This window comes from Bos javanicus, chromosome 15 (assembly GCF_032452875.1).
Source record: "Bos javanicus breed banteng chromosome 15, ARS-OSU_banteng_1.0, whole genome shotgun sequence".
In the NCBI taxonomy this organism is placed as follows: domain Eukaryota; kingdom Metazoa; phylum Chordata; class Mammalia; order Artiodactyla; family Bovidae; genus Bos; species Bos javanicus.
Window position 1 is genome coordinate 386,561 of NC_083882.1, and position 10,795 is coordinate 397,355.

Consider the following 10,795-nt stretch of genomic DNA (forward strand, 5'->3'; position numbering starts at 1 on the left):
ACATCTATCTGTATAACCAAACTAAAAGAAACTGGAAAATAAAGTATTTTAAGTACTGAAAGCAAGTATCTGACTTTCTACATTTATATCCAAATAAATGTTTCTTTGAGAACCGACAAGTGATATTCTCAGATAAGTGAATAGGGAGAGAATCTCACTAAAGAGAACTAAATAAGGGTTTATAACACAGAGAAGAAAACTAAACTGTAAATTAAGAGTGGGAACAAAAAGAATTGTGAGTGATATATTTATAATTGTCACTATAATTAAAATTAAAGGAATATTGATATTAAATAATTATAATTGCAATCAGATACAATATAGATAATATTTAAACTTCATTGTTAAATGATTTATTATTAGTGATGTATTCTATACCTGTAAATAACCATTTATAAGTTAGAAGCAGGATGTATTCACAATTAAAATATTCTCAGTTCATTTTACTATTTAATTAGAAAAGTAGATGTACTGATTAATGAAGACTAAGTTAAGACAAGTATGCATATAATTTACAGGAATTTATTAAAAATAAGTAAAAGAATGTGTCATAGATAAACAAAGAGCAAAAAGAATAGAAACTTAAAAATATGATTTAATTCATAGTAGGTAAAGGGGGAAAAAACACATAAAGACAATTTGTGAAAAGCACAAATTAACTTGTTAGAAAATATTCAAAAGTGTCAACCCTCACAATAAAATAAGATACACAATGATTAAAAGGACTCAGGACCTGAAAATAAAAGTTTTGAAATATACATAACAGGCATAACCAACTAAAATCAATGGGGAGCACGGATATACCTGTGGCGGATTCATTTCAATGTTTGGCAAAACTAATACAATATTGTAAAGTTTAAAAATAAAATAAAATTTAAAAAAATAAAAAAAAACACTGCCCAATATATGTGAATATCAGAGTTTTAGACTTTATATATCATATAAGGAATAGAAACCATAAATGTTAAAATGAATAACACTAGTTCAGTACTTGACTAGACCTAATCATACAGCCTCGATATATTTTAAAAAATTTAAAAAAAAGGCAAATCCACATCATCTTTCTCCATTTTTGCATAAGAAAATTCAAACTTTTTTAAGGCTATGGAAGATCTTTAGGAATACATTGCAGTAGATGGAAGTAATAGAACCCTGCTCTGCTCAGTTCTCATCTCCTATAAGCACTTTCAGCATCATAGTCTTCCCCCCAAATGTACCTCAGAGGGGGTACAAAGATGGGCAGTAGGGTCCATGACATGGAGAGGTGCAGGATCTGAGTTTCTAAAGTATATGAAACAAAAGGACCTGCTGTTAGAGAATAGGAAGCACTGTTCAATACTCTATAATAATCTAAATGGGTACACAATTTGAAAAAAGTAGTTACATGTATGTGTATAACTGTGTCCCCTTGCTGTACACCTGAAATTAACACAACATTGTTAACCAACTCTGCTCCAGTATCAAATAAAAATGAAAAAGAAAAATGTTGCATTGCTCGAAGATGTTACCTGTTAGTTACTGAAACTGGTGGTCTTTATATGAGTTTGTATTTTGGCTGTGTATTCAAAATAGTTCATAACAAAAAATAAATAAAAGTGAAACCACAAGACTAGTTTTATGATAGGGGTATAAATTGTTTTAAAACATTAACAGAATAATAAAAGTATTAAGCAAGAGAGTTCCAGAAAAACATCTATTTCTGCTTTATTGACTATGCCAAAGCCTTTGACTGTGTGGATCACAATAAACTGTAGAAAATTCTGAAAGAGATGGGAATACCAGACCACCTGATCTACCTCTTGAGAAATTTGTATGCAGGTCAGGAAGCAACAGTTAAAACTGGACATGGAACAACAGACTTGTTCCAAATAGGGAAAGGAATACATCAAGGCTGTATATTGTCACCCTGCTTATTTAACTTCTATGCAGAGTACATCATGAGAAACGCTGGGCTGGAAGAAAAACAAGCTGGAATCAAGATTGCTAGGAGAAATATCAATAACTTCAGATATGCAGATGACACCACCCTTATGGCAGAAAGTGAAGAGGAACTCAAAAGCCTCTTGATGAAAGAGAAAGTGGAGAGTGAAAAAGTTGGCTTAAAGATCAACATTCAGAAAACGAAGATCATGGCATCTGGTCCCATCACTTCATGGGAAATAGATGGGGAAACAGTGGAAACAGTGGCAGACTCTATTTTGGGGGGCTCCAAAATCACTGCAGATGGTGACTGCAGCCATGAAATTAAAAGATGCTTACTCCTTGGAAGAAAAGTTATGACCAACCTAGACAGCATATTCAAAAGCAGAGACATTACTTTGCCAACAAAGGTTCGTCTAGTCAAGGCTATGGTTTTTTCCTGTGGTCATGTATGGATGTGAGAGTTGGACAGTGAAGAAGGCTGAGCGCCAAAGAATTGATGCTTTTGAACTGTGGTGTTGGAGAAGACTCTTGAGTGTCCCTTGGACTGCAAGGAGATCCAACCAGTCCATTCTGAAGGAGATCAGCCCTGGGATTTCTTTGGAAGGAATGATGCTAAAGCTGAAACTCCAGTACTTTGGCCACCTCATGGGAAGAGTTGACTCATTTGAAAAGACTCTGATGCTGGGAGGGATTGGGGGCAGGAGGAAAAGGGGACGACAGAGGATGAGATGGCTGGATGGCATCACTGACTCGATGGACGTGAGTCTGAGTGAACTCTGGGAGTTGGTGATGGACAAGGAGGCCTGGAGTGCTGTGATTCATGGGATCACAAAGAGTTGGACATGACTGAGCGACTGATCTGATCTGATCTGATCTGATAGGATATATTACATTTACATAAAAAATCTCATGATCTTCATTCTTATATAATTTGGATAAAAGTAAATAAAAGAAAAATATCAACAGACAATACACATGCATTTTTGACAGGTTCCTGGAAAATAGATTGGAAACCTTAGAAAGCCCTAGAAATCTAACAAAATGTCATTGCCTTAGCATAATTTTTTAATTCTGTCTGGTAAAACTGTGTACCCTTATGGGTAATGTGGACATAATAATCTGCCTTTAATTAATTTTATAGAGCACTGGCAATGATTTTTGGTCTTGTGTTTTAATTTATATATGGTATTTGTTTAATACATTGAGTTACAACTATTTGAAAACATTTTTCCAGGTCTAATACCTGAATTACAAAAAGAAAAACAGTAGTTTATAGCCAAAATGATTTAAAGTACTCACTAATTGATCAGAGAATATGGATATGTGGTATACAAGTGACCAAAATATCTATCCTATTGGCAAATAATTTCTCTTGAGTCACTCTCCTTATTGCTTTTTTAACAATTCCTCCCCCAAGACATATTCCTGACTAGACCTCAAATCAGAATCTTCTGAGTCTCCTGCACTGCAGGCATTCTTTATTGTTGAGCTAATGGGGAAGCTTCCTATAAATTCTAAAAATAGTGAATCCTTATGTCATACACTTGAAACTTATAAATTATAAATCAATTATAAATTAATTTTTAAAAGAATGGACATATATAAATAAGCACCAACTCAAAACAATAAAAAGTGCTGTTGAAGATTTATGATTATCAGAAGCAACTTTTAGATTTTAAGTATCAGAGATGGGATAGAAACTATAAATGATATGAGGAATAATACTAGTTTATTACTTGACATAATACAATAATACAAATTCAATATTTAAATAATTATTAAAAGAGAAAAATTCACAAACCTTTCTCATGTTTTATGTATGAAGTAATAAACATGTGTAGGGATGCTGAAGATCTGAAAAAAACAGAGAAATCAACTAACTTGGCCAAATAGAACCATGTTCTGCTCAACTGCCATCTCTTCTGAGAGTTTTCCAGCACCATAAGATTCCCCAATTTGTATGCCTCAGGAGGAGATGCTAAAGGTGAGTAGTGGGGTCCATGACATGGAGATGTGTGAAAATCCTAAACAAAAGTGTCCTTGTGTAAATGCTTACTGATGATTAGTTATGCACAGTCAAGTGCTCTTTACATTATTTCCTACTTCTGGCTGTGAGCTGTTAATAGTTCATAATTAAAAAAATACTAAATCAAAACACAGTATCACTTTTAAAGTGAAAAGCATATTGGTAAAACAAGCAAACAAGAGTCAAAATAAATAAGCTTTTTAAAAACCTAAAGGAAATTTGGCATTTCTCTCAAAAGTTTTATGAATGAGGATTCCATTACATCAGTACTAATATCTACATATGTTTCTTAGATTAATAATTTAAGATACCCATTGATCTTCACTGATATATAAGGTGAAAACAGGAAAAACTGACCAAAAGAATCAAAGAAAGAAAAATCTTTCTTCCTGATATGGTTGACAGATTTTGGTAAACAGTTGCAAATTATTAAGCCCTCCATATCAAACAAATTGTCATTGTCTTAGCATTATGAAATTTAAAATTTCATAAATTTCTACCATTATGGGTACTACGAGTAGAATTATCTGACATTTATTAATTTTACAGAAAAATAGCAATGCTTTATGATTTTCAGCATGGTGGATGGTGGTGGTTTAGTCACTGAGTCCTGTCAAACTCTTGAGACCCCATGGACTGTAACCTGCCAGGCTCTTCTGTCCATGGGATTCTCCAGGCAACAATATTGGAGTGGATTGCCATTTTCTTCTCCATTCAAGGTTGTAGTCATTTCAAACACAGTAAAGTAACACAAGCTAATGACTGGACTCATTCTTTCAAGTCTCATAAGTGAATTACAAAAGAAAAAGACAAGTCAATGAGAAAAAGTGACTTATTAGTAGAAAATTTTCTCTAATTGGTCAGAGAATACATACCTCTGACTAAATGTGTACCTGATTTGACAAACAAATTCTCTCGAAACACTTTCCTTATTGCTCTTTTAACATCTTTGTTCTGAAGGCTGTAGATGAAAGGGTTTAGCATAGGACTCAGAAAGACATAAAAACAGCTGCATGGTCTGTTCTACAGATGCCTCAGAAGGTGGCCTTAGATACATCCAGAACAGTGTCTCATAAAACATAGTGACAACTGTCAGATGAGACCCACAGGTGGAGAAGGCCTTGTGCTTCCCTTCTGGAGAACTCATTTGCAGAATGGCTGTAAAGATGACAATGTAGGAGATGAGGATGATGGTGAGAGAAAACATGAGGCTGGAACCAGCCCCCACGAACATGGCAGTTTCATTGACATAAGTGTCTGAGCAGGCCAGGACTAGGAAAGGCGAGTCAGCACAGTAAAAGTGGTTGATTTCATTGGGTCCACTGAAGGAGGGACGGAGCATCAGGATGGTCTGGGTAAGACCATTTGCAAAGCCATAAATATAAGATGTAGCAACGAGAGAGAGGCAGACACCTCGGGACATCTTGCTGCCATATAACAAGGGTTTGTGGATGGCCATGTAGTGGTCATAAGCCATTGCTTTGAGCATATAGGTATCTCTGAGCACCAAGGAAATGAAAAAGTCAAACTGTATAAAGCAACCGAGGAAGGAAGTGGTTTTTCTCTTGGATAAGAGATTGACCAGCATCTGAGGAGTAACATTGGTGGCATAACAGAGATCTACAAAGGAGAGGTAGCTGAGGAAGAAGTTCATTGGAGTCTGAAGCTTTGAGTCAGTTCTGATTAACAAAATTATGCCCACATTACCGACGACTGTGATCAGGTAGATGACTAGGAAGACTACAAAAAGGACAGGCTGCAAGTCAGCTCGATCTTCAGTCCAAAGAGGATAAACTCAGTCACCTCTGTGTAATTTTCCTTTAACATTGTGTTTGCTCAGCTTCCAATGATGTCTAAAGTAAATGAAATAAAAATGCATTTTTTTATCATTCTCCATTATTAACATCATTTCATCAATGCCTACTTCTTTCAAACTTCTAAATATATGTGGCATAAAGAAGTTACATAAGGGACTTTTCAGGTTATCCAGTGGTTAGAACTTCATTTTGCAATGCAGGGAACAAAGATTTGATCCCCTTTTAGGGAGCTATGATCCCACATACCTCATGGCCAGAAAAACAAAACATAAAACAGAAGCAATGTTATAAGAAATTCAGTAGTCTTTAAAAATGTTTCTCATCAAATTTGTCTTTAAATATCCAGAAATAATGTAGTAGATGCTTCAATATTTAACTTAATATAGGATACATTTACATAGTTTCAAATACTTTTCTGCAAGTCTTTTCATAGTTGAGAAGCTTAGATCTTTTCTACAAATCATTACCATGGATTGGTCACTTACAATCCCTTTAAATATATGATTTATATTTATATTCTTTAAAACTATGATTTTTTGTTTTCAGAATAATTCTGATGTAGTGTCTAAAGTGTCAATAATTGAAATTCATTGTTTTTTTCCCCACAGGTGAATGATTTAGGGAAATAGAACAAATAGATCTTTATAAAATTGGTGTCTGTCTACCTGCCACTCTAACCTCAAGGTTATTTTCTAGGTAGTCCCTCACACTGCATTGCATGTTCATTTTATGCACCCTTGCCTACCTCAGGTGGCCCTCACATGACCAGATCTTACTTCAGTTAGATATCCCAGGCTATCCTTAGCTTTGTATATTTCAGCCAATTATTTAGGGCAATAATTGGCTCATGGGAAAAAATTAAATCAGTGTTTTTGTATAAATACAGGTAAAAATACAGTACATAAACAATACATGATTATTTTTATATATCCACATTTATCAGTGGTATTAAATATTAAAAGAAGGAATAATTGGGGTAAAATAACATATTAAAAATTTCTTCTTGAGAAGAAGACAATTTTTTAAAGAGTGATTGACAGACCCATCCCCAAACCATAATAATTTTGTTGTAATTTTACCTCATTTTAACTCTCAGAAAATAAAAATAAACTGTATGATAGGGATTCAATTTGAGTCTGTAGAGGTCATACTGTTAATAATAACCATATTATCTATAAAACTGAGACAGTATGTAAGAAATCATAAAGTGCATTTCTCATCTTTAGTACATGATAAAGGAGACTATCTCCTTGGAAGAAAAATCTATGACGATCCTAGATAGCATATTAAAAAGCAGAGATATTACTTCGCTGACAAATGTCTGTCTAATCCAAGCTGTGGTTTTTCCAGTAATCAGGTATGGATGTAAGAACTGGACCATAAAGAAAGCTAAGCACCTAAGAATTGATGTTTTTGAAATGTGGTGTTGGAGAAGACTCTTGAGAGTCCCTTGGACTGCAAGGAGATCCAACCAGTTCATCTTAAAAGAAATCAGTCATGAACATTCATTGGAAGGACTGATGCTGAAGCTGAAACTCCAGTACTTTGGCCACCTGATGGGAAGAGATGACTTGGCAAGGAAAACTTAGAGAGAAGTGGACAGAAGTGGCTCTGGGCACTATAAAACTTGGTATTCTTGACAGACTCTCAACCTGAGGTTCTGTCTTGTGGCCTTTGATCTATTTCTTTTTCCATTGTGATACCACTCCATGGCATATTTATAAATATTTGTAATATGAAAAAAATAGAATTTAGCTCAGCTGGTAAAGAATATGCATGCAATGCAGGAGCTTCCCTGGTGGCTCAGAGGGTAAAGCATCTGTCTGCAGTGCAGGAGACCTGTGTTCAATCCCTGGGTCAGGAAGATCCCCTAGAGAAGGAAACGGCAACCCACTGCAGTACTCTGGCCTAGAAAATCCCACGGATAGATAAGTCTGGTAGACTACAGTCCATGGGATCGCAAACTGGACACAACTGAGCAACTTCACTTAGTGCAAAACAGTAGACCCCATTCTGATTACAGGGTCCCGAAGATCCCCTGGAAAAGGGATAGGCTACCCACTGCAGTATTCTTGGGCTTCTCTGGTGGCCCAGATAGTAAAGAATCTGCTTACAATGCAGAAGACCTGGGTTTGATCCCTGGATTGGGGAGATCTCCTGGAGGAGGCCATGGCAACCCACTCCAGTGTTCCTGCCTGGAGAATCCCCATGGACAGAGAAGTCTGGTGGGCTACCATCCATGTGGTCGCAAAGAGTCAAAGACGACTGAGTGACTAAGCATAGAGAACAGCAAACTGTCTAATACCTAGTCCTACCTGTGAAAGAAGAATGATTTCCCAGTGACAGAATGGATATGAAGAAGCTGAGGAATTTATACCAAAATTGTCACAGAGGGGCCAACACCCTAGGGTTCAATTATTTCTCACAGAAAATCATCTAGACTATAAACCACCATGAGTGATTTATTCTTTTTAAAATCTTAAACCCATTGAGGACATGATTCTTGCCTCTCCCCAGTATCTTTAAGGAATCAAATCTGAAATGGTATACTAATGGGACTCATTTTTTTTTAAACTAATGCTTAAATGTCTTGATATTTTGAGACTTGACTTGGAAAAGTTACTAAGTTCCCATGCAGATAGAAGACTGAATGATATAGGAAAACCCTCAGTCAGATAACTTTTGCTGCATTTGAACTACTTATTTACTGATTCTGAACATTGCTCTTTATATTTTATTTATTTTTTTAATTAATTTTATTTTATTTTTAAACTTTACATAATTGTATTAGTTTTGCCAAATATCAAAATGAATCCACCACAGGTATACATGTGTTCCCCATCCTGAACCCTCCTCCCTCCTCCCTCCCCATACCCTCCCTGCTCTTTATATTTTAAATTGCTATAATAATAAATAACTAGCAAAGGGAATACCATGGATATACAGATAATATAAATATGCTGATGATGCTTCGTTTGTCAGTCTAGACCATCTATACTGTTTGTCTTTTTTATCTTCTTTTTTTTTTTTTTTTTGGTCTACCTGGAGCTTAATCTTTAAATTCCATCAATAGAGCTCCTCAAGTGTCTAGTTTCCATCTGAGTTAGGCCACCGAGAGAAACCAGGAGCATAATAGAGATGAGAAGAAGGGAAAAGTATCCAAATTTAATTTTCATTTTCTCCCAGTTTCACAATGAAGTGTTAAGGTGGCTGCATCTTTTCAAGGAAAATTCCTGTTGAGGTGTGTTGAAAAGGTGGCCTGGCACGTTCTTCCTGGATCCTGTGACACTAGAACGCTGACAGAGTCCCTTGTATTGGCTGCTTCAGATTTGTATGAAAATTGCTTTATGACCTTAGCCTCCAGGTGCTTCAAATTCTTGGGCTGATTTATTTAACACTGCCAATATTCTCCTCATTAAATTAAATTCTTTCCATTAAATTCTCTTCAGTTAAAACATGTGAGTAGGATTTTGTTTTGTCTCACATCCCTGACTCAGACCAGAGTGTTACACAATAATTACTCAATAAATGTTGTGATTGAAGTGATATTTCTGGCTTCACCGTTGCTGGATACTAAAGGGGGCATTGAATCACCATCCTTCTGGGTCATGGATCACTTGCCGACTACATGCAGGAGTCAGAGATTAAAATTACTAGCATTGCTGCTACTGCTACTGCTAAGTCACTTCAGTTGTGTCCGGCTCTGTGTGACACCATAGATGGCAGCCCACCAGGCTCTCCTGCCCCTGGGATTCTCTAGGCAAGAACACTGGATTGGGCTGCCATTTCCTTCTCCAATGCATGAAAGTGAAAAAATGAAAGTGAAGTTGCTCAGTTGTGTCCGACTCTTAGCGACCCCATGGTTTGCAGCCTACCAGGCTCCCCCATCCATGGGGTTTTCCAGGCAGGAGTGCTGGAGTGGGGTGCCATTGTAAACAGAAACAGGTATTAAATGACAGGAGTCCAGCAATCAAGGTCTGAAGCTCAGCACATGTCCAGTGAGGGGGACGGTGGTCAAGCCTCAATGTGGGATAGTATTATTATTTTCCTACTGGAATGCTGTTTACCAGACTGTTTCTTCTACATTTAGTATTCTTAGCACATTTAATAGGAATCTGAATATTAACTGGTACAACAGTAAAATGATGCTAACAACTTTGGTTTTAAATTGCTACAAAATGTAATAACCATTTTGTAGTTATAAAACACATTAGAAATGAAACACCAAACACACCAGAAATCAAAAAGTACTACAACAAAAAAACCCATCTGACCAAACCACTGACTTTGCTATTCTTCTCTGTGCTCATTTTCAGTTTTCACCATAAATCTATTTTTGTTTCATGGATCTGGACGGGGAAGTTTTTCTCAAAAAAGGTGCTTTTGCCTTCTAAATACTGTTGGAAGTATTTTGAGTTGGAAGGACTCACCAAAATTGAAACCACTTCAAAGAAATAAATTTAACTGAGGAGTGCCACTGTTCTTTGTGCCTCAGTCTGCTAAGCATTGTGCTGTGCTTATTCACTCAACAGATCTGACTCTTTGTGACATCATGGGCTGTAGACTGCCAGGCACCTCTGTCCATGGGGATTCTCCAGGCAAGAATGCTGGAGTGGGTTGCCATGGCCTCCTCCAGGGGATCTTCCCAATCCAGGGATTGTACCCAGGTCTTTGCATTGCAGGCAGATTCTTTATTTTCTGAGTCACCAGGAAGCCCCATAACACTGGAGTGGGTAGCCTATCCCTTCTGCAGGGGAACTTCCTGACCCAGGAATTGAACCAGGGCCCCCTGCATTGCAAGTGGATTCTTCACCAGCTAAAATACCAGCATTCTTGCAGATAAAACTGGATATGAGAATGTGGCTTAGACATGCCTCTCTACCCCTTTCTTGAGAATTAGAGTCACCCAGGCACAGCAGAATAGTCAGAGGACTGTTACTCCCTCCTCCTTCTTGACATGACCAAGCAGCATGTCTGATTGAGATGGACATGGGTATCAACCACACTGAGCAGAAAAGGACATTTCTAT

The 10,795-nt window shown here is 36.7% G+C and overlaps 1 long non-coding RNA gene and 1 pseudogene across 1 annotated transcript; both read right to left on the reverse strand.

Annotated features, from left to right (window-relative positions):
* Positions 1 to 1,103: 1,103 nt before the first annotated feature.
* Positions 1,104 to 10,349, reverse strand: LOC133261145 (uncharacterized). Its single transcript, XR_009741027.1, has 3 exons — positions 10,197 to 10,349; positions 3,725 to 3,777; positions 1,104 to 1,281 (listed from the first exon to the last, which is right to left on the reverse strand). It is a non-coding gene; the product is annotated as an uncharacterized LOC133261145 (long non-coding RNA).
* LOC133261139 (olfactory receptor 5M5-like) lies at positions 4,802 to 5,792 on the reverse strand (annotated as a pseudogene).
* Positions 10,350 to 10,795: the final 446 nt, after the last annotated feature.